The 25,423-nt window shown below is 40.7% G+C and overlaps 1 protein-coding gene across 5 annotated transcripts in view; it reads right to left on the bottom strand.

Moving 5' to 3' along the window:
- The window catches only part of CTDSPL2 (CTD small phosphatase like 2), an 86,729-nt gene extending 65,559 nt beyond the window's left edge, over positions 1-21,170 (bottom strand). The window contains exon 1 of one of the 5 annotated variants that reach the window (XM_049897731.1): positions 20,626-21,170. The gene's annotated coding sequence lies outside the window, so the exon portion shown is untranslated. Of the gene's footprint in view, positions 1-12,870; positions 13,222-20,625 lie in introns of those variants that run through there. The other 4 variants (XM_049897729.1, XM_049897728.1, XM_049897730.1 and 1 more) reach the window with 4 other exon arrangements.
- Positions 21,171-25,423: the final 4,253 nt, after the last annotated feature.

The raw sequence follows: 25,423 nt of genomic DNA on the forward strand, positions 1-25,423 counted from the left end.
CCCAGAGAAATAAGAGCCTTCACACGAACAGATATATGCACACCCATGTTCACAGCAGCACTGTTTACAATAGCAAAAGGATGGAAGCAACCAAGGTGTCCATCAATAAATGAATGGATAAATAAATTATGGTATATTCACATAACGAAATACTATGCAATGTGTAAGAACAACAATGAAACATCTCCTAACATGGAGCAATCTGGAAGGGATTATGCTGAGTGAAATTAGTCAGCTGTAAAAGCACATAAATTGTATGAGATCACTATTATAAGAACTCTAGAAAAAGTTTAAACACAGAAGAAAATATTCTTTGATGATTACAAGGGTGGGGAGGGAGGGAGAGGAGTAGTTATTAACTAGATAGTAGACAAGGATTATTTTAGATGAAGGGAAGGACCACACACAATACAGGGGAAGTCAGTACAACTGGACTAAACCAAGAGCAAAGAAGTTTCCTGAATACAACCAAACACTTTGAAGGCCAGAGTAGCAGGGTCAGGGGTCTGGGGATCAGGATTTCAGGGAACATCGAGGTCAATGGGCATAACAAAATCTATGAAGAAAACCAGTTCTGTATCCCACTTTGGTGAGAGGGGTCTGGGGTCTTAAACGCTAGCAAGCAGCCATCTAAGATGCATCAATTGGTCTCAACCCACCCAGAGCAAAGGAGAATGAAGAACACCAAAGACATATGGTAAAGACGAGCCCAAGAGACAGAAAGGGCCACATAAACCAGAGGCTCCTCAGCCTGAGTCTGGAATAACTAGATGGTGCCCGGCCACCACCATTCACTGCCCTGACAGGGAACACAACAGAGAATCCCTGATGGTGCAGAACAGTGGGATGCATACCTCAAATTCTCGTAAAAAGACCATCCTTAATGGCCTGAATGAGACTGCAGCAACCCTGGAGGTCACGGTCCCCGGACCCTTCGTTAGCCCAATTGGAACCATTCCAGAAGTCAACTCTCCTGTCAGGGACTGGACTGTAAGACAGATAGTGATGCTGGTGAGGACTGGACTTCCTGGCTCAAGTAGACTTGGGGACTATGTGGGTAGCTCCTGACTGGAGGCCAGATGAGAAGGATGAGAGCTGACTGAATGGATGCATGGAATACAGGGTGGAGAGGAAGAATGTGCTGTCTCTCATTAAGAGGAGAGCAGTTAGGAGTACGTAGCAAGGTGTATATAAGTTTTTGTATGAGAGACTGACTTATTTGTAAACTTTCACTTAAAGCACAATAAATAATTAAAAAAAAAATCTGAGAGTGTAAATTTTAATGGTCACATAACACTCCATTGTAAGATAAATGTGCCATAATTTATTTGACTAGGGTGACGTAAAGAATTATTTCACCTCAAGTAATTCTGGCGTTTGTCCTTGGCTCCTGAGAGATTAAGTCTGTTTTCATGTGCCCTCGAGTCGATTCCAACTCACAGTGACTCTACAAGACAGAGTAGAACTCCCCCATAGGGTTTCCTAGGCTATAAATCTTTAAAGAAGCAGACTGCCAGGTCTTTTCTACTGTAGAGCTGCTGGTGGATTCAAATCACTGACCTTTCAGTTAGGAGCAGAGCATTTAACCATTGTGCCACCAGGGCTCCTTCAGGTAACTTTAAAACCCTGAATTTCCTGAGTAATTGCGGTGTCTTTGTTATCCAGACCTCTAGACCACACCTGAGGTTTTGTGCTAATGGGTGGGGTCTGGCCTGACCAGAAGGTAGTCTGGTGTTAGCAGACCTCAAGAGGCAGGGGGCATGATTTGGTCAATCACGCCTGTACAATGAAGTCCTTATCATGTATATGCCATGAGGCCTCAATCACAGCTCCATGATGAAGCCAATAAAGGCTCTGCACAAAGAAGCTCCATGGGGTTCCTGGATGGCGGAAGACTTCCATGCACGTGGGAGGGTAGCTCGTCCTCTGGGACATGGAAGTGCCGCACTGGGAACCCTCCCAGACTTGCCCTGTGTCTCTCTTTGTTTTGTCTATAATAAAGCTGTAATCCTAAGTACAGCACTTTCCATGAGTTCTGTGAGTTATTCCAGCAAACCATCAAACCCAAAGGAGCTACAGGAGTTAGCAGGTCAGGAGTTAGGGAGTCCAGGGGGCACTCCTGAGCCTGCGGCTGGCATCCTAAAGGGTAGAGGGAGTCCCCTGAATCTGTAGCCAGGAGGTTAGAAGTTAGAGCGCCCAGGGGGACCCTCAAGCTTGTGGCTGGCATCTGAAAAAGACCTTAGTTCAACCTCCCCAACCAAAGCAGAAATCCCTCATGTAGCAATTCTGACAAAAGGTAATATATAATCTGCTTGACTGCTTACAGAGACACGAAGTTCATTACTTCATAAGGCCAACATTAAAAAATGTTACATGTGTTCTTGTCAAAAATTTTTCTTGAACTAAACTGAATAAAATCTGCAAATATCTACCATCAATTTCCTTACTTAATAAAGAATAACTTCTAAGAATTTTAAAACAGTATATCTTTAAAGAACTCCAGCAACTTGGCTAAGTATAATTTTCCTTGATTTAAACCCAAAGGTTAGAAGGATCTCATTTTAATACTTAAAAACATAAGTTAGCTCCCCCCTCCCCAACATTATCCATGGTTTCAATTTCCGTGGTTTCAGTTACCCGCAGCCAACCGTTGTTTGAATATGTTAAATGAGTATATGGCATGTGAAATCTCACACCATCCTGCTCCGTCATTCACAGAACTTTTAGGACAGTGTACTGTTAGAACTGTTATATTTTATTATTAGTTATTGTTGTTAACCTCTTACTGTGCCTAATTCAGAAGTTAAACTTTACCATAAGTATGTACGTATAGGGCAAATTAGAGTATATACAGGGTCCAGTACTATCTGCAGTTTCCGGCATCCATGAGAGGTCTTGGAACATATCCCTTGCAGATAAGGGGCAACTAGTGAATCTATATAGTCTGTCAACTGTCGCTTAATTTAGATGTTCCCACTGTTTTTGCCCCAACTATCCAAAATAATGAATTATATTTAATAATTTAAAAATAATCTTACTTCCAAGGACCCTAGTGATAGTAGGATCTCAATAAATATTTGCTAAATTTAATCTCTTGGTACTTCTTGTAAATTACTAAAATCCTAAAATAAAGGCTTTAATGTCCATATTACTTGAATACTGAAACACTGTCCAATCAAATACACTACAAAAAAAAAAAAAAAAGTTGCAGTGGAGCTGACTCCAACTCACGGCAACCTCACCTGCGTCAGGGTAGAACTGTGCTCCACAGGGTTCTCAGCGGAGATTCTGGGGGAGTAGGTCACCAGGCCTTTATCCCAGGTGCCTCTGGGTGAGACTCAAACTGCCAGTCTTTCAGGTAGCATACTACCAAAAAAAAAAGGTGTAAAAAGTATTGGGCTGGCTTCCTATTATACTTCCTTTTGTCAGCTTCAGCAAACAAACTTCAACCTATTGAAAGAGCTCAAAAAAAAGGACCTATCTGAACATGGAAATGGTCAAAGTGATATATAACACCTAATATTTATTAAGTGTTACATGCAAGTGCTTTTTAATACACTTTCAGTTAATCTTTCAACAACATAGTTTCCACTATTCTCATTTTACGAATGAGGAAACTGAGGCAGAGACATGGCAGGAGTTTTTTAAGCAACATTTTCCTGATAATTAAAAAAAAAAAAAAACTGCAATGTGAAAATAGTGTATTTATCACCAACAAATTTTAATTAGAATTTAACAAAAATTCCCATTTTCTACGATCTTCTAAAGTTGGTTTTTGTTTCTGCTTTTTGCCAAAAATAGTCATTTCAGAACGGATGTTTTCCCTGTCAAAGCCCTGGCTGTGCAAAGCCATAAAGTAGGGTTCAACCTGCAAACAGCTGTGTTTACAAAGTGGCTGCTGGGAGCTTAAAATTAAACTTCTTACAGAAACAATATCACAAATGGGGGTGAGTGTTTTGGGGCCACTTCTATGTGCATATTTAACCCATGAGAGTAAAATCATATTGTGAATAAAATCTAACCCAGGGAAAAATTTTTGGCTATGACAAATGTGACAAAAGTTTAATCTCTAAAATGTATAGAAAACCCAACACCTCTGCAACAAAAGGGCCAATAATCCAATTAAAAAATGGGCAAAGGATGTGAACAGATACTTCACCAAAGAAGACATTCAGGCAGCTAGCTAACAGACACATGAGGAAATGCTCTCGATCACTATCCATTAGAGAAATGCAAATAAAAACTACAATGCGATACCATCGCACCGACATTACTGCCATGAATCAAAAAAAAAAAAAAAAAGTTGGTGAGGCTGCAGGGAGATTTAAACTCTTATGCACTGTGGATGGGAATGCAAACCGTTACAACCGTTTTGGAAAATAATATGGAGCTTCCTTAAAAAGCTAGAAATAGAAATACCATACAATCCAGTTATCCCACTCCTAGATTACAGCCTAGAGAAGTAAGAGCCGTCACATGAATAGACATATGCACACCCATGTTCACTGCAGCGTTGTTCACTATAGCAAGCTGATGGAAATAACCTACGAGCCCATCAACTGATGAATGGATAAACAAACTATGGCACATACACACCATGGAATACTATGCAACGAGAAAGAACAATGATGAAACTGCGAAACATCTTACAACATGGATGAATCTGGAGGGCATTAAGCTAAGTAAAATAGTCAATCACAAAAGGACAATTACTATATGAGACCACTATTATAAAAACTCATGAAAAGATTTACACACAGAAAGAAACAACCTTCGAAGGTTACGAGGAAGGAGAAGGGTGGAGAGGGAAAAACACTAACCAGATAGTAGGTAAGTTGTAACTCTGGTGAAGGGTAAGACAGTACACAACAGAAAGTCTGCACTACTTGACAAAGCAAGGTCACGGATGCTCCATAGACACATCGAGATTCCCTGAGGGACCAAGTTACTGGGCTGAGGGCTGGGGACTGTCCCATGGTCTCGGAGGACATCTAACTCAATTGGTATAACATAGCTTATGAAGAAAACGTTCTACATCCTACTTTGTTGAGTAGCATCTGGGGACTTAAAAGGTTGTAAGCGGCAATCTAAAATACCCCACTGGTCTCATCCCATCTGGAGCAAAGGAGAATGAAGAAAACCAAAGACACAAGGGAAAGATTAGTCCAAAGGACTAATGGACCACAACTTACCACAGCCTCCACCAGATTGAGTCCAGCACACCTAGATGGTGCCCCGCTACCCCCATGGCTGCCTGACAAGGATCCCAGTAGAGGGTCCTGAACAGAGCTAGAGAAAAATGTAGTACAAAATTCTAACTCACAAAGACCAGACTTACTGGTCTGACAGAGGCTGGAGAAATCCCGAGAGGATGGCCCCTGGTCACCCTTTTAAATCAGTACCAAAGTCATTCCTGAGATTAGACAGGCCCATAAAACAAAATGAGACTAAGTAGGCACATCAGCTTAGGGGCAAGGACAAGAAAGCAGGAGGGGACAGGAAAGCTGGTAATGGGGAACCTAAGGCTGAGAAGGGGAGAGTGTCGAAAGGTTGTGGGGTTGGCAATCAATGTCACAACATAATATGTGCATTAATTGTTTAATGAGAAACTAATTTGCTCTGTAAACCTTCATCTAAAGCAAAATAAAATATAAAATAATATCTAACCCACTATACAAATAATGTGAAAACCTGTAGTTACGTGTAACCTGTGTAACCTTTTTCCAAGCTGTTAATGGTAGTGGGGAGGAGCCCTGGTGGCACAGTAGTTAAGCACTTGGTGGCTAACCATGGGAGAAAGATGTGGCAGTCTGCTTCCACAAAGGTTTACCATCTTTGAAACCCTATGGGGCAGCTCTAGCCTGTCCTATAGGGTCGCTATGAGCTGGAATCGACTCGAATACAGTCAATTTGGGTAATGGTAGTCTGGAGGCAAAAGTTTCTAATAGGATAAGAGACAGAAAGTCTGGAATGGAAAAACTAAATCTTCTCTCTTTTTTAAACAAATTACTGTGGACAGGGGTGAGGTAAAGGAAAATAATAGGCAAAGGAAAAAGCAAAATTTACCCTTGTACCCTGCTGCTTAAACAGTTCCTTCTTACAAGAAATGACAAAATTACCTGTAGATAAAAAATGGTGGATTGTCAGGTACACAAAGTACTGAGATATTTCATTTAAATTCCAGATTAAAAAATCCAAAATATACACCTGGTTATTCTGGGCATTTTGTAATAGGAAACAGGATGGAAGGAAAAGTGGGGCTGGGAAGAAGACAGGGGTCTTTTTGTAGAGGAGGAGCAGACCACAAGACAGTTTCGGAGGCAACTGCAGTGTTTAAGGAAGAGGAAAACACAATCCTGGGATAGATGGGGAATTATTCTCTTTCCTAGTTATCATTCTAGCCAGTGTGAATCGTATCCTTTGGTCCAACCCAAGGGAAAGCCAAGGGAGTGTATCCCAAGAAACTAGAGGACAAGAAAATCACCAAATTCCCAATCTACAGTCCCAGAAATAAGAGTTCCTACGACCAACTGGACTTTTGTCTACAGATTCATTCTTACACATCAGTTGGGTTCTGCCTAGGCTAAAGAAAGCTGGAAAGAATGCCACTCCTAGCCATACAACGAACTGAATAAACTACAAAAGTAAACTTTCCTTGAAGCTATCAGAAAGCTTAGGTCTCAGGGCAATCAAGCAACCTCAAAACCAAGAAAAGACGGCCCCCTCCTAGAAGAAACAGGATGTAAGCCCTGGTTCACCTGTGGCAGAGCAAAGGAAGAATAGACAGCAGTGCTATAAAAGCAAATTCCTCTAAAATTGTTAAAAAGTTGCTAAAGGGTCAGTGTGGGCTGCCATGAACATGTAGTACTCCATGGGAGCCACAGACACAACGTGAATTCAAACTTATTTGCGGGATCTTCTACACAGACGTCCACAAGGTAGGTGCTCACAATAATGAGTAAGAACATGAGACAGGAGGGAAAGTCCCTCTTTGGTCCAGGGCTAGAGGAGAGGCGCAGCCTTCACTACAGGAAAAACACAAAGCCCTAACCATGAACTGGTGCAGACCTGAAGGCAACCAGATCCTTCTCTTATGAAACAAAAACTTTAAACCACTGGGGGCAGGGCAACAAGCCCAGTCACACCCAGGGCACAGGTGAAACACCCTTAGGGCTGGCAGGCTGAAAGAAAAATCCTCAACTACTAGAGGCTCAGGAAACAGCCTTGGGCCTAAGATCTCACCACCAATGCCATTAGAGATCTCCCTGCTACTGAGGCAAGGGAAAGAAACTCTTCTGCACAAGACTTGCAAAGATACATGACATGGTTTGGCTGCCGTAAGGAGGAGGGGCATGATCACTGAGAGAGCCCCACCTGATGTCCAGGCACACAGGACCTATCCAAGGTTAAGACCAGATCAGGCCAACAGATACGTTCCTGACCACTCCATCAGGCTAACAAGCACCAAGTAACACACAACAGCAGTGTACCATTGGGAGAAGGGTAGGAGCACCTTGAGATTCCCCACTGAGGCACAAGTGCACAAGGAAAGCCAAAAGCTGAGGGTGATCAAAATAAGTTGAGAAACACTCTCCTGATCCATAACCCCTAGTCAAAGTAAACCAGAGAAATTGAAGCCAATGGTGCACTTAAGGTATCCTTTGCAACAACAAGCCAAAACTCAGCTCAACTCCTGACCAGGCTGACTCAACCCCCTACGCTAAAGGCCCAGGAATGCAACTTTCCAGGTATGAATACTATTTACCCAGACTTTAACGTTCTGTTCATGACACTTAGCGTTCAATTGGAAAAAAAAAAAAAGGTACAAAATACAACCCACTATCAAGAGACAAAGGAATCAACAAAACCAGAAATCAATGAAATTGAAAACAAAAAAATACCGACAAACCAATGAAACCAAAAGCTGAGTTAAGAAAAAATCGGTAAAACTGATAAACCTCTAGCAGGGCTGAGAATAAAAAGGAAGAAACAAATTACCAATATTTGGAATGTAAAAGGAGACGTTACTACAGATACTAAAAGGAAAATAATGGAACATTACAAACAACTTTATGTTCATACAGTCAACAAAAAATATACATAAGATGGTCAAATTCCTTAAAACAAAACAAAAAACTACAAAAGCTCATGCAAGAATAATAATAATAAAAAAAACCTTAATAGCCCTATGTCTATTAAACCCTTTGAAAACCCATTTATTTTCTGCTTTAATTTTTTTTGTTGATACTATGTGTTTTCATAATAGAAGGCCTGCTCATTAAAGGAACAGTTCGGAATTTCTGTTATGAGTTATGGATTTTGATACTTATTACCTGGGATCACATGTGTCCCAAGGGATGCTGGACATGAATGAATGATATGAATCAATGATAAAAGCAGTTTTTTATTTTATTCCATGAAAATTTGCAAAACAAGGTAAAACATGAAGGCGCTTGGCAATGACTGGACATATATTTTATTCTAGTCTCCTTAGACTTTTTATTTTTCTTGAAACTTTTCAAAACACACTACAATGCATTCTTCTTTACCGCAAAAGCAGTCCTTACAGCCCAAATAAATAAAGCCAAGGGATTTTTTTCCTCAGGAGAATTACCACTACAATGCAGGCTTCATTACTGCAAAAGCAGCACTAACATGCCAAATAACACTAGAGGAATCTGAATATCAGAAAAATTACCACTACTATGCATTCCTCATTATAACAAATGCAGTACTAACGGCTAAGACGATGCAGAAACAGCTGCCTTGAACACTGGAGACCTGCTCACAGGGGTGCACTCCACCTGCTACACACGGAAGCAACGACTGGGCCCTAAGACTGAATGCAGGGTAACAGTAACTTAGAGGGGTTCGAGTCTCTTGAAAAGTACTACTGCAATGCATTATTCCTTATTGCAAAGGCATCATTTACTGCTCAAAAGCTAGAAAAGCAGGGAGCCAGTAACACCTGGAAACAATGAATGGCATCAGGGAGAAAATGGCCACCGCAGCTGAATGAACGCTGGAACTGCTTATTTTTGTGGTAAGTACATTCTCATGAAAACAGAGTAACTGGGAAACATAGTGAAGGGGCTTATCTCACAATAAAGGCAAACTTGTCAAAGTTTGGAAAATTCGCACATGCAGTGGGCATCACCTAAGACAATGTTCAATCTACGCAAAAATGAGGCTCTAACTCAAGGTTTTTGAGTTTCACACATTTCAAAAGGTTCCCACCTTGGGGTTCGACATGTTAAAATCGGGCTATCTCCTTCCCAAAGAACTCCAGAGGCCTAAGAAGTGGTTGGGATACGTTGTGTCCCACTAGTCAGGAAAGGGTTAAATGTTTGGTAGGCTTCTTCAGGGGAGCCACCCGGGCCTGGAGTTTTCTGTGTTGGAGCTTTTTACTATAATTTCAATTTCTTTAAGAAATAAACAATACCAAATCTACACAAACTCTCCCAACTCATTTTATGAGGCCAGCATTACCCTCATATCAACCAGACTAAGACAAGAGATATGAATCAGGCCAAGTAAAGGTCAGAAATTGTCTACATAACATTTACAAAAACCTAATTTTATTATACAAACTTAAAATATAAAGAGGGGCGTTTTAGACACACATATGCAATGCCATCTTCATAATTCCATTATTTATATTAGAATTTAATACTTCCTCTAGGTTCTTTTGAGCTCCTTTACTAGAAAAATTATTTTCTTTACTATCAGGAAAAATAAAGACTGGGAAATGAGCACTCTTAGGAAACAGATCAATTACTAATGAATGAAAATGATACAATCAAGTAGATTACATCACAAATCACAGAAATGGAAAAAAGGCCATTTTAAGCCTAAGAACTCATGACATTGAAAGAGTGTGTGTACATATATATATATATATATATATATATATATATATATATATATATATATGAGTCCTTATGGACTTGACAGCAACTAACAACAATTGAAACATTTCTACTTTTTCAGTCTGAAACATATCTTATTTCAGGAATACGAAGAGTTAGTTGCCCAGCAATTCAAATCGACCAAAGTTGTTTGCTTTGTACTTACCTGCAGCCCAGCAGCCCAGCAAAATGTAGCCCGGACTGGGGCGGGTTGGGGGGGGGGGGGGCCTCTCCCAAATGCTCATTATAAATCACATCAACTCTGCAAGTTTCTCTACCACCTTTGAATTTCACTTTCACTTGACACCTCAAATGCAACTTATCCAAAGGTGAATTCATTTTCCCCATTATCCTACTTCATACGCAAACTTGCTCTTCCTACTATATTTTTCCTACTATACCCTTGATCACAGTTAATGCTTTCATTATCTACCTAGTCAATCTAGCCAGAAACTTAGAAGACATCTTAAACATTCTAGTCATTCCTCCTCCTCTTATCCCACTACAGTCAATCACCAAACCCTGATGATTCTACCCCTAAAATAGTTCTGAAGCTCTTATCCCCTTTCAATCCATCCTTCACACTGCACAAGTCTGACTGTTCCTCCCACCACAATTCCCATCACTCACCTTCAAAATAAAAACCAAACTCTGGCATCGTATACAAAGCCCTGAAAGACATCTCTCTCCAGCCTTTTGTTGTTGCTATTTGCTGCCTTACTCTTTGCACTCCATTAATAATCGTTTCCTGCCCACGCTATGCTTATCATGTTTCTGCTCTTCTCTTTACATTTTTTCTTTCTTCAACTAATTCTTACCCTCATCTTTTAAAATTCAGCTCAAATATCATGCACCCCAACAAGTTAAGTAACCACCGCCACCTCCCTGAGCCTGTGTACGCCCTGTGATTAACTCTACTTTAGCTCTTAAAACAAATCATACTGAAATAACCTGTTGATGTCATCTTTATTTGCACTAGACTGTAAGAGCAGTCTTGAAGGTTCTGATCTGTAACTCCAGTATCCTGGCACACAGAACAACTCAATCTTTGAAATGAACCAAAATTTTTCTAATTTCTCTCAAAGAGACCCAAGAATGGGGAAGAAACTATGTCACTGAAACACAAACGATTCTCACTGCTCATAAAATGGGGCCCATAAATAAAACTAACAACGTTCCTTCCTGATAAGATTTTCATCATCAGTGGTCAGTGGTGACGGCTGACCCACAGGACAAACGTATTTAACACCACTGACTCATGTACGTGAAGGATGTTGAAATGGCTATGGTTTTGTTACCTACATATTTACCACAATTTTAAAGAAGAGACTTCTATCCTCTTCACAAGCAATATCTGAGGCAAACAATTAGGGTTGCAAATTGTCTGGTGTTACCAAAATTATAATAATGATACAAATTATCACTTGATAATCTGCTATCCAGATCCTGGCTGCACAAGTTTCTACCAAAACATGAAGAGAAAACAGCACGTTGTATATGAAGAGTTCTTAATAAAAAACCTAAAAAAAAAAAAAAAAAATTACCTAGGACTAACCTAACTGACTGCTGAATGAAGGTAAGAAATGATACACCGATGCATCACAAATGGAGAGGAAAACAAAAGTGGGATTACGAAAATCGTAAAAAGATCACAAATCAAACTTTAAAGGCAAAAAAGGCCAGGTTTTCCCATAAAATTTAGGTATACATAAATTATAAATTGGAGCATTCTGGAGTATGCTCCCGAGGAAGTTAACAGAGGAACGAATGGCTTCAAGACTAGGAGTGAGAAACTCAGGTTCCAGTCTTGAATCTATCATTAGCTGGCTGTATGCCACTGATTATGTCACACGATCATTCTATCAGTTTGCTTCCTCAGCAGTAAAAAACTGTTACTGGACACCAGATCTGTGCATCACTACATGTAAATTTTACCTGAAATAAATAAATAATGAGCTGTCAAAATGGGAGACAAGTCATTAATTGATCTGAGCTGTTTTCATCCCCCATAACATACAAATCCTGAAGCATCCTGCTTATGACATTTACGTATTAAGTCTTCAGAATGTTTCATCATTAATAACACGAACAACTTACTGGACTAGGTAACCCTTTTGAACTCCTCTACCTCTAAAATTCCATGAGTCTGTTAACTTATACTCTACTTTACTAATGTTATCACTACTAAATTTATACTAAAACTTATATTCATGAAAGAAAAAGTTAAAAGTCATTGCCTTAGCTGACACAGCATCTCCTTTCACTGCATCTATATTTCTAGCCTAACATGGCATCACCAGCTCCAGGCATTGCAATTGTCCACCGTACTTTGCACTACTTCCTTATGCCCTCATTAAATGACTTCAGAGAAGGAAGGGGTTTCTCTGCCCCTTCCACGTATCATCTGAAAGTAAAAAGTCAACTAGGCAGAAGGAGTCAGTAGAGGATTACTATGTAAAGCATCAACTCCAAGACAAGGAGATTCTTTTCATCCTCTCCCCAGCAAAACGTGTGAAAAAGATAGGTGGTCCTTCTCGGTCATTATTACTTTTGACGTATGATTTTCTCTATTTATATTAGCTGATATTATAGAATTTTTAGAGACAACTAAATATAATAAATAATCAAACACATAAATCAAAATGCACAGATGATAGGTAGACAGGTGGTAGGTAGGTAGATAAGATTAGATAGATTAGACAGACAGATTAGATAGACAGACAGATAGATAGACAGACAGACAGATAGATGGATTCCAAAAATTAACAAGTTGCTGAGTTAGGCTGATGAGATTATGGAAGTTTTTTCTCCTTAGAAGTTTTTTTCATTTCCAACACAACTAGATGGTGCCCAGCTACCACCACTGACAGCTCTGATAGGGATCACAAAAGAGGGTACCAGACAGAGCCGGAGAAAAACGTAGAATAAAATTTTAACTCACAAAAAAAAAAACCAGACTTACTGGTCTGACAGAGACTGGAGAAACCCTGAGAGTATGGCCCCTGGACACCGTTTCAATTCAGCACTGAAGTCACTCCTGAGGTTCACCCTTCAGCCAAAGATTAGATGGGCCCCTAAAACAAAATGAGACTAAATGGGCACACCAGCCCAGGCGCTCGGATGAGAAGGCAGGAGGGACAGGAAAGCTGGTAAAGGGGAGCCCATGGTTGAGAGAGGGAGAGTGTCGACATGTCCTGGGGTTGGCAACCAATTTCATAAAACAATATGTGCATTAATTGTTTAACTGGAAACTAATTTGCTCTGTAAACCTATATCTAAAGTACAATAAAAAATTTTAAAAAGACAGACAGTTCTCAAAATAAACAATACAAAAGAGCCAATAAATAATTTTTAAAACTCAACTGCAGATTAGGAAATGGACAGTAGTGCTGTTTGCATATGATGAACATAATCAATGTCACTGAACTGTTCACATAAAAAAGGCGTAAGTGGCAAATGTTATATATATTTTTACCACAATAAAGCATTTAAAAAAAAGTTTTCTTCATGAACAAAAAAAGAATGCTTTTTCTAAACAATAACCAATTAATTTTCTCCATCAAAAAAACAAAATGAGATGTGGGTTATTAGGCTACTCATGACTAAAACATTTTCCAAAAAGAAAAAAACTGATTTGTAGAAGATGGCATTACTCAGTTTGTTCATCACTGAGAACATCTGTATCAAAGCACAGTCATTCGGAGGTAGGTCTTAAAGTGCTGCTATCAGCACACCAACCCAAGCCTTATATACTCTCGGTAGAAAGACAATTAGGGCAAAATCAGTATTTGTTATGGACAGAATAAGAACTCTTATTTCTTTAACCTAAGCTTTAAAAGAACAATAATGTGGAGACTTATAATTCTTAACTGCCTTCCCTAAATACGATTTAAAAATCTTGTAAAAGGAACATTCTCTTTCATGTAAAAAAAATTCATACCAATAAAATTTTATAACACAATGTGTTATTTTATCAAGAACACAGGTTATGAACTCCTGAGAACTGAGAGTACCACAGTTAATCTCTTTCTCTCAACAAACTCAGAGGAAACGTGACACTCCCAGGCTATCATTCCTCATCACACCACTACCCGTTCTACGGAATGTGCCAACACTTTTTCAAAAATTTGCTGGGGCCACCTGTATACAAACAAGTTACAATGTACTTACTGGGTATATTAACAAAGGAATTGTAAAGATTAAAAATTGAGCTTAACTTCAGCAGAGTTCTCCTAAGAGTGGGCAAGAGGAGAGATGTTAACTACTTATTTATTTATTTGCTAAAAACCTCTATTTAAAGGAAATTAATTTTCTATTAAGCTGACTCTCAGGCCAGTAGAAATCTGGAACCCCCAGAACACATTAGTTTAACAGTAAAATAATCAGTGAGATGTTGACAAAGAAGAAAAATAGTTATTAACTAAAAGTCTTTAAAATCATTCAGTAAAACTTTGCCCAAAACTGCACTGAGAATCTGAAATAATTTCCCACTATTTTTATCACCACCTACAAAGGAAAAACTAATCCATATGATTGGAATAAACTACATGGGAGAAACAGGAGAGGGGGAAAAAAAGTGTTTTTTGAAGAGCAAATTAATTTAAATTACAGTAAAATATGCGAAAGCTGGAACCTGTGTAAGGCGGAAACCTGTCAGAAAAGGAAAACTCAAATATTTTCCACGAAAACAAGTGATAGAGAAGTGGTAAGACTGCACCGTCACAGGCGGAAAACTTTAGGGACCCAGAACAACAAGACAGTTGTGTTGAGTTCCAGCTCTCACAGGTTTCACTGCAGTAATACTCAAAGATTAGGTTTAATCATAATTCATTAATAGAAGGGTCTTCTTGTTTGCTGTTATCACCAAAAAAAAAAAAAGTATATTCCCAATTGGGGAAAAATGCATGATTGTTTGAAATGTAATTGTGAATATTTTTTATCTGTAAAGAGGAAATTAAAGGATTATAGAATGATCTTAATTTAACAAAATATACCAAAGCAGGTACTTGCAAGGTCAGTGAGAGGTTAGTTATCTTCAACTTAACAGGATAATCATACATACTTGGGGAATGCTAGGAAGAAACCAATTACCGCTAATGCAAATCATCATAGTTTTTCTCAACTAAAAAGGTACACCTATCTTAATAAAACATACTTTTAAAATTCCCATTTAAAGATTAACTGGTCAACATGAATAACTTAAAATATGAGGTTATGCTGCTAACAGGGTCTTAATTGTCCTCTTATCTATTTTTGGCAACTTCCCTGCTTTTTCAGTCCCCAATTTCTCAGTGTAGAAATATTTAGTCCAAAGGAAAAAAAATTCTTCCAAAACTATACAAGCTGTTATTACTACATATTAATCCCAGATAGCTCTCAAAACAAGCGTCTTCTACTAGTACACTATTTTGTTTAACCAATATAGTAAACTGTTTCCTAGTTCTAAAAATTATTATAAACTCCAAAACCAAACCCATTGCCATGGAGGTGATTCCGACTTACAGTAACCCTAGAAGGACAGATTAGAACTGCCCCATAGGGTTTCCGAGGCTATAAATCTTTATGAAAACAGACTGCCACACTTTTCTCCCGTAGAATGGCTAATGGGTTCAAACTGCTCTTTTCCGTTATGAGGTGAGCACTTAACCACTGTGCCACCAGGACTCCTTAAGAAAATTATTATAGTTACTACAAAAGCCTCACTGCTAGAACCCCAAGGGAAGGTATTAATGATGATCCATGTTTAATCTAGACATACTCTCTTTTCTTCAATCTCTCTAAATTAACACAGAAGCCTGTGTATACTACTAAATATGGGGTCTCTAATAGTCAGTGGAGACCCTGGTGGCATAGTGGTTAAGTGCTACAGCTGCTAACCAAGAGGTCAGCAGTTCGAATCCACCAGGTGCTCCTTGGAAACTCTATGGGGCAGTTCTACTCTGTTCTACAGGGTTGCTATGAGTCGGAATTGACTCGACGGCAGAGGGTTTTGGTTTTTTAATACAGACAACAGGAGTCCTGGTAATGCAGTGTTTAAGAGTTTGCCTGATACCAAGAGACAGAAAGGGCCACATAAATCAGAGACTACATCAGCCTGAGACCAGAAGAACTAGATGGTGCCTGGCTACAACCGATGACTGCCCTGACAGGCAACATAATAGAGAATCCTCGATGGAGCAGGAGAACAGTGGGATGAAGACCTCAAGTTCTTGTAAAAAGACCAGACTTAATGGTCTGACTGAGACTAGAAGGACTCCGGAGGTCAAGGCCCCCAGGCCTTCTGTTAGCCCAAGAATGAAACCATTCCCAAAGCCAACTCTTTAGACAAGGATTGGACTGGACTGTAAGACAGAAAACGATACTGGTGAGGAGTGAGCTTCTTGGCTCAAGTGGACACATGAGACTATGTAGGCAGCTCCTGTCTGGGGGAGGAATGAGAAGGGAGATGGGGACAGAAGCTGGCTGAATGGACACAGGAATACAGTATGGAGAGGAGGAGTGTGCTGTCTCATTAGAGGGAGAGCAACTAGGAGTACAAGGCAAGGTGTATTTAAATTTTTGTATGAGAGACTGACTTGATCTGTAAACTTTCACTTAAAGCACAATAAAAAAAATTTTTAAAACAGAGTTTGCCTGATAATCAAAAGGCTGGCATTCGAATCCACCAACTGCTCCTTGGAAACCCTATGGGGGAGTTCTACTCTGTCCTATAGGGTCACACTGTAAGTCAGAATAGACTCGATGACAATGGGCAATACAGTCAACAGGAGCCCTGGTGGCTCAGTGGTTAAGCGCTCGGCTGCTAAGAGAAAGGCTGGTGGTTCACGCCCACCAGCAGCTCTGCAGGAGAAAGATGTGGCAGTCAGCTTCTGTAAAGATTACAGACTTAGAAACCCTATGGGGAAGTTCTATTTTGTCCTGTAAGGTTGCTATGAGTTGGAATTGACTCTACAGCAGTGGGTTTGATTTTAATATAGTCAACGGGCCTACTGTGAACTTAAAAGCCTTTTAAAAAAATATTTTACAACACCTTTTTTTTTTAAAAAAAAAAAAAGGAATTTTAGTGTTTCCCATCATTTCTTTTAATGAGGGGCATAGAAATGAGGTAAACAACAAACCCGTACCCATTGTTGACAAGTCAATTCCGACTCACAGAACCGTATAGGACAGGGTAGAGCTGCCCCACAGGGTTTTCAAGGCTGTAATCTTTACAGAAGCAGACAGCTACATCTTTCTCCTGCAGGATAGCGGGTGGGTTCAAACAACTGACCTTTTGGTTAGCAGCTGAGTGCTTAATCACTGCAACACAGGGTTCCTTAAACAAACAAAAGGTCAGCCAAACTATAAACCATATTCGTTCTTAATGTCCTATGATTCTTCTTGGAACCACACTCAAATCTCACCCCTCACTACTGGCAGATCCCCAAGATTCCCAAAGGTCCCCAAGAGGCCCAAGCATCTCATTACGACTCTCCCCCTACCATGTCTGTCTTCCTAAGCAAACAAACCAAACCAAACCTATTGCCACAGAGTCAATTCCAACTCATAGCGACCCTACAGGACAGAGTAGAACTGCTCCATACGGCTTCCAAGGAGCACCTGGTGGATTCAAACTGCCATCCTTTTGGTTAGCAGCCATAGCTCCCAACCACTGTGCCACCAGGGTTTCCCCTCCCTTGGCAGTGCCCCTGTATTCTGTATCTCTCCTGTGTTTCACTGCCTCTATACCCTCACCAAGCTGTGGTATCAGCAAGTTTATTTGACAAACTAATCTGTGCTAACGTTATTAATAAAAGATGGCAGTTTAAAGTTTTTCTTCCAGAAAATGTGATTTTTTTTATTGTGGTAGGTGTATGTGTAACAAAACATTTGCCATGGCTACATTTTTTACACGCACACTTAAGTGACACTAATTACATTCATCGTGTTGTGCAACCATCACCACTAGCTGTTTCCAAACAGTGATTTTAAACAAATTTGGACATTTTAGAAAGAATTCCGTAACACCCAGGAGAGATACAGATAAAGTTAGGCTTTGGCAATTCTCAACTGAAGCCAACCACATGGTTTACCTAATTGTAATGGAGGTCCAATTACAATTTAATACAGTTTAGATTAGAATTTAATGTCATTATTCAACCAGTAGTAAATATATGTCTGGCTTAAATATACACCTTGGGGTAAATGTCAAGTAAGTGGAAACTAAAGCTGCACCCATCTGGTTCTAACCCAGGTTCCCTATCTGTTCAATCTCCCCATCCTCAAAGGACAGCAAGAGACCCCTGTGGTCGGTCTAGTTAAAATCATGTAACTTTTTAACCTGCTCAGAAAAATTATATAGAGCACAGTACAAGAGGTTCTCTGAACGTATTTAACATTTGTAATGTAAAGTGTTGTTTCTACTTTATGCTTTCACAATTAACTTGGTAAACAGAATATATAATTAGGTATTATTTCAAATTGTAGCAAACCACTTTGTTATCTCATTAATCCAAATCACTCTCTCCTAAAACCAAGATACATTAGGAACATTGTACTCACTCTGTAGCTAATTCTCTAGTAGGAGATTAGAGTCGAGTACATAACTACTGAACAGCAGGTCCAAGTTTCCTTAACTAGCATTTGAAGGATTCTGTTATATAATAATCTTGGGAAGAAACCCCCTGACCTGAAATGACAAACTTGGGATGGGCTAGACGAATGTGGGAAAAATGAAACTTTCCCAATTCTTAATTTCTTAACAATGGAAAAAGAATAACATTACTGACTCAAATGAACTGCTCAAGAGATGCTGGGTAGAATGGAATATTGTAAAACATATAAATTCTTTTTGGTATTTCTATACAGCTTGACTCGACGGCACTGGGTTTATACAGCTTGATTCAGAATTTCTATCTACAATATCACAAAGGTTAAGGATCACACCACTTAAAGCTTTTACATTCATTCAACCCATACTTGTAAGAGTGTCAAGAGCCCAGGTACTGAATAAACGTAGTACTAAACGATCTGGGAGGATTCCTGAGGACACATTCTACAACGCTCACTCAGCTACCCCTAAAACAAACTTCATTAAAAACATTAATGCTTGATCAACTACCCAAAAAGCTCATTAAAATACAGGTAAAGCCTACAGTAGGTCAAAAATTTATTTTAGATTCCCTTAAGTCACATATCTGTCCCAATTTTTCACATAAATTGACTCAGCAAGTATTCAACATGCCTTCACCTCCCTTTCCCACCCCAATCTATTGATTCTAGAAGCATGAAGTTCAACTCAATCCTAAAAGATTGCTTCACATAAGAGCTACAGCTTGTCTTGACTTCCTTTATGACCTTGGGCAAAGTCTATCAGATGCCAACTGTAATGATGTTTATGTATTCCTATTATTGAAATTTAATCCTAATATCTTTCTAAAATAGTGAAGTTCTCTAAGTGGGTCCTAGAGAGCTGAAAGCTTTTGAGTTATAAACACCAACTGACATTTTCCATGAACCACACATTTTTTGAAACTTACTTTGATTAGTTAAAAAACTACAAAGGCTCCAAAATTCAAAAAGAGTGAAAAACAAATTCTTTTAAAACAAGACTGGTCTGCAATGTAAAGAAAAAAAAAAAAAAGATGAAGAAAATTAGTTTTAACTTGCCATTTCCTTGCTTTTATAAGGACAGCAGCTGGATCACAAACCAAATTTTAAAACTTGGCAAAGACTAGAGAGAACGGAATATAAGCAATCTACAGTCTAAAAATTACGAAGATAAAGCTATCATTTCAAGTCACTAATTTGTACACCCATGATGGGCAGTAATCTCGGTAATGCTTTATTAGCATTAGAAAAATAAATTCCTGCCTTGGAGGAACACCTATTAAGTACATTTCATTTCTGGATCTTAGGACAGTTTACGAGCAGTATCTCTTTAGGCTTCGCTAAAGTACTCCGAAGTGCTTAATTAACATCATTCACACAGCCAACCACCACTAGGGCGAGAAGTAAACAAACACGATTTACTTGTGTAATTATTTACCATGGAATTCTACACAAGGATGCAAAAGTGAACATCCACACAGGCATTTATTTAATAGCCAAAGAAAACGGAGTGAACGCTAAGGATAACGAGGTTCACTTTTAATTGACCACTCTCGAAACCAGAGGCCTTCCACACGTTCTTTACAAACACTCTTGACTTGAAAAAGTAACAATGTCAACTCAACACTTTAACAGTTCAGAAAGTAAACAGAACTCAGTGATATCCCTTCTTCTAGACCCTCAAAAGGTGCTTATAAAAACAGAGATAGAAAACAACGCCTCCCTAAAAGCATCCTAATAGAAAGAATGAAATGCCCCAAACATCAGCTCGCCCAAGATGGACAGAAAAGCTGATCTTCTAACCCAATTACCCGGAGGGATCCCAGGGTTTGGGGCTCGGAACGTGCGACGCGGTGGGGGTGGGCAGCAGAGTGAAATCTAACCCCAGAAATCCTAACACAGGCCGCAGCCTGAGAGCTGAAGCTGGCGGGAAGTGAGCGCCCCTTCTGCTCCCAGGAGAGAGCCCAGAGAAGAGCGGCTCCACACAGTGGACGTACGCGGCGCCAGCAGTGCCTGCCTACCACAGCGCTGGAGGACCCGGTGGAGAAGGGGAGGAGATCCCGGCAGAGGGCCCTGGAAGAGGCGGACTAGGCTGGGAGCAGCGGCAGCGGCTGGACAAGGGGGTTACCTAACTGTGACGACAGAGAAGTAAGTGTCCTCAGGCTCCGGCGATGGTCCCGACTGCGCAGTGTGTGATGTCTTTCCCGCTTAGCCCGCAGCAGCAACAGAACCAGATCCTTCAGCCAGTCGCCATTTCCCGCCTACCGACCTGCTGCACCGCACGGACAGGGACCCGGATGGAAAGCGGCCTCTCCGCGCAGGCGCTGTGACTTCCTCCTCCCCCTCCCGCCACAATTCCGCGAGGTGGGAGGGAAGGAATGCGGGCGGCCACAGCGGCAAAAAAAAAAAAAAAAAAAAAAAAAAATTTTGCTTCCGCGAACAGCGTTAAGTATTCCTGCCGCTGGAAGAAACTCGAGTCTAAATTCCTGGCACAAATTGAAAACAGGGCCTTAGGACCGGAGGGAGTAACAAGGACAAAACCCATCGGGATACTCCAGGGTCTGGGGGATATTTGTGCTTTAGGGGCTTCCGTAGCTGGCTGTGGAGTGGTCGCAGGGGGAGTAGGGAGTAAAGCGTTGGGAGTGGAGAGGCGGGGATCCGAAGGACGGTTTTTCCTCCCGCTGCTAACGGAACTGTTTAGGCGAGCAGGGAGGGGGAGCGCGCCCTAGCCCGAGGGGCGGGGCTTAGGCACGCGCGCGCCCTGGCGGGAGGGTTGAGTTAGTTACTGGGGACGCGCCAGGTGGGTGGAGCCGGGGTGGGATGGGGCGGGGCTCACGGCTTGGCGCGCTGGAGGAGGTGGACTGGGGAGTAGTACCCACGGTCGGGGGAAGGCGAGTCGCTCCGCGCTCCCGGGTTCCCGGTGGCCCCTGAGGGTCGTCCTTCTGGCACACTGCCCAGAGAGCAGAGCAGTTGCACCAGAATCTGTCATGAAAATCCACGCCCTTCTGTTCCACGCGCTGTCGACGGTGGTTCCGCAGGCTGAGAACTGGGGCCATTCAGACAAATAGGCTCCCTCCTGCAGGCCTAGGTTTCACGGGCTGAAAGTGAATCAGTTCGGAGCGTCCAGTGCCAGAGTAAACCTACTGGAATATCAGAAAACCAAACCTAGTGGTTGGAAGAGCATTATCGTTCGTCTAAAACTCGGGGCCACTCTCACCATTCGATCAAGAAATATTTATTGAAAAAGCACAATATGCTAAAAACCACGCCAGGTACCAGGGGTACAACTGAGAAAGCAGGGCGGACACGGACCCTGCCTGCCCGCAGTCTGTTGAAAAAGACGATTTAAATACAGTGTGAGAAAGTGCCGAGGAAGAGCGGTGTAGCAGGCGTGGTAGGAGTACGTACACGAAGGGTGCAGGTGAGGGGGTCTGGGAAGGCTTTTGTGAGATGACATCTAAATGAGATCTAAAGGAAGAGTTGGTCTTGCGAGGGAAGAGTGTCTAGGTAGAGGAATAACACATGGAAAAGTCCAAAGACAAGATTGCCATAGCCGTTGGGGAAGCAGTTCTGTGAGCCGGGAGAAAGGAGTTGGGAGAAGATAGTGGCCAGAGATGAGGCTGAGAGGTAAGCAGAGATAACATCCTTGTGAATCTGGTTATTTTTATTTCAAGGTGTGGAGCAGGAAGGTTGTCTTCTGAAAGCTTTATATACTGTAGATTGATCCTGTCAGACTTCATTTGTACTAAACCTTCCCAGGACAAGAATGCTCTGATTGAAACATGTATTAAGAGCCAGTTTGTGAACAGCCACCTCATTAATAGTCCACAAAATTACAGATTCCTGACAAGCTAATTGGAAATCAGTAATTACTGGTTATACAGCAATAGAATATAAACCAGTTACCCCATTGATTACCGTAATTATTTGTAAATTAGATATTTCTGGGAGAAAAAGTCTAAGTAGCAGTTATTTCAAAACTTCAGTCTTGTAAGATGAAAGTAAAATATGCCATTTATAAAGCACTTATTTTGGATATATTGGTTAAATATCAGAATTTCACCTGTTTCTTTTTACTTTTTTAAAATGTGGCTACTAGAAAATTTAAAATCACATAAGGGGCTCAAAGCCCCAGATGGCTTCCCTCGCGGGACTGTATTAACATCAGAGTGTTTGTCTTATTGGAGCTAAGGGGCCAGACATTTGGCAGAATGGAAGCTTCCAGGGTTAGCTATTATGAGATGCCACGCCCTCCACAGAAGTATGGGAGGTTTCTGTTTGTTTTACAGATCTACCAAATTTTGTTTTTACATGATTGCACAAATGAGAACCTACAAAGTCACACAATTCTAAGGTTTTTTAAAATAAAGTGACATAAGGTATTTTAGAAATGATTTTGAAGTTATAGTGACATTTTCGCTGTGTATTTTGTATTCTGCATTTTCTCTCTATGGCTCAGTAGCAGTGACTGAACTTGGTCTAGTACATACTTAGAGCATTTCTATATTGAGTTACATGGCTGATTCGGGACAAGATCCTGACTATATGTCCTGCTTCAATGTAGTTTCACTTGAGGGGGAAAAAAAATACAACTACTTAATTTTGACTAATTTTACAATTGTTATTTACCATCATCTATATGTATTTTTTTTTTATATGTATTACTGTTATCTCTGACCAATAAATAAAGCTCTTACTTCTGTCTCCACTGTTTCCCTCTACTTCTGGCTACGATATCTTACATGAACTGCTGCAGCAGCCTCCTAGTAGACAGCGTGCTGCTCTTTTCCCTCTATAATCCATTCCCCATGCAGCAGCCAGAGAGAGCTTTCCAAGATATAAGTCACATCATGTCACTCTCCTACTTAAGACCCTCCAATAATTTTTTTAATCACATTTAGGAATCAAATGCAAACCTTTGCTATGATTTACAAGGTTTCATAGCATCTGGCCCATGCCTAGTTTTTCCAACTGGACTTACTTTGAATTTATGGCCACAAATCAGGCCCAAAGTGTTGGCACTCCCCGCTCCATAAAATAACTGTCGTTTGTCTTTTCTCCTCAAACCTCCACCACCATCCTTTCCATTGTTCTCACTCATGACTAAAGACTTGGTCTCTTAGTTTGAGGAAATGGGAGCAATCAGTTGGGAATCTGAGTCCCACCGTCAGATCTGTGTCTGTATCCATACGCTATTTTCTCTATGAAACTAGATGAGTGTGTCTACCGTAATAAAGAGGTCTCGTGTTCTGGATCCTATGCCCAAATCATACAGGACTCTACTACCCATATTATCAGTTTTCCCCTCACTTCTGGATTGTGTCTATCTGTATACAAACATGCTCTACTGCCCATTTTTAAATAATAATCCTCCCTTGATTCCAAGTTCCTTTCCAGCAATTGCCTCTTTACTTCTCCCATTTACAGCACAACTTTTCAGAAGTTGCCTGTACTTGCGGTCTTCACTTCCACATCTCCCAAGTTTTCAACACACTCTAATCCAGCTTCCATTCTGTCACTCCTGCCATATCCAAGGTCACTTCTCTGACCATAAACTACCCCCTCCCAATTTCTTGACACACTCTCTTCCCTTGGCTTCCATAAAACCAATTTACTTAATCTCCTATTTTCCCGGCTGATCCTGTCTGTGTGCCCTTGGGCACTGTCCTAGTCCCTCTTCTCTAGACTGTTTCCTCTGGGAAATAAATCCAATCCCATGGCTTGAAATACCATCTAATAGCCATTGACTGCCAAATTTTTATTTTTCAGCTCTTATTTCTCATATTCATCTACTTGACACCTCTATTTGAATGTCTAAAAGACATCTTAACCTTAGTATAACCAAAGTACTGCTCTTGATTTTTCCCACAAACCACCTTCCTCCCACCTCAGTGTTCTCCAAATCAGTAAATGGAACCTTATCCACCCAACTGCTCAACCCAAAAACCTAGAAGTCCTCCTTGGGTCTTTTACTCACATTCTACATCCTATCCATATGTCGACTTTTTTCCACCTCCACTGCTACTGCCTTAATTCACCATCTCTTTTTTTTTTACCTAGATGTATGCAGTAGCTTCCTAGTGAGTCTCAGTTTCCCACTCTTATCCCACCTCCTTCCCCTACAAGCCATTCTACACACATAGCCAACATGATCCTTTAAAAAATGTAAATTGCATCATGTCACACTCCCCCATAGGAGACGCCCTCCCATGGTTTTCCACTGAATTAGTATTAGAATATAATAAACTCATTTTACAAGGCCTGTACTGATGGTGCAGACCCTGGTGGTGCAGTGGTTAAGCATTTGGCAGCTAACCAAAAGGTCAGCAGTTGGAATCCACCAGCTGCTCCTTGGAAATCCCATGAGGCAGTTCTACTCTGTCCAATAGGGTCGCTATGAGTCGGAATTGACTCGACGGCCACGGGTTTGGTTTCAGTTTTGGTACTGATATTCCATATCTCTCTGGCATCATCTTTCTCCCTCTTGTTCATTATACTCTAGCCACACAACTGTAATGTTCCAGTGGATTGAAAACCTGATTATTTGGAACCTTGGAGAGTTGGAAAAGCTGAGACTGTCCTTACAGATACACCATTGTACTTGGAATAAAATAAAATCCACGCCCATTATTGAAGCCTACAAGTTCGTCTACAATCAGGCCTCTGTCTAGCTCTCCAACGTCTCATTCCACTATCTTCCCCCTTGTTCACCAAAGGCTAGGTGCACGTGCCGACCTCATTTTCATCTTAGGACCTTTGCACTTGCTATTCCTTATGTCTGGAATGTTGTGCCCTGAGATCATTGTGACACTGGTTCCTTCTTAGCATTCAGTGCTCTCTCAGCCTGGCTTTCCCTGACCGCCCGGTTTATAAAGCAGGCGGTCTTACTAAACCACCGTTTTAATTTCTTAGCATTTATTGCTAGC

Source organism: Elephas maximus, chromosome 10 (genome assembly GCF_024166365.1).
Source record: "Elephas maximus indicus isolate mEleMax1 chromosome 10, mEleMax1 primary haplotype, whole genome shotgun sequence".
Lineage (NCBI taxonomy): Eukaryota > Metazoa > Chordata > Mammalia > Proboscidea > Elephantidae > Elephas > Elephas maximus.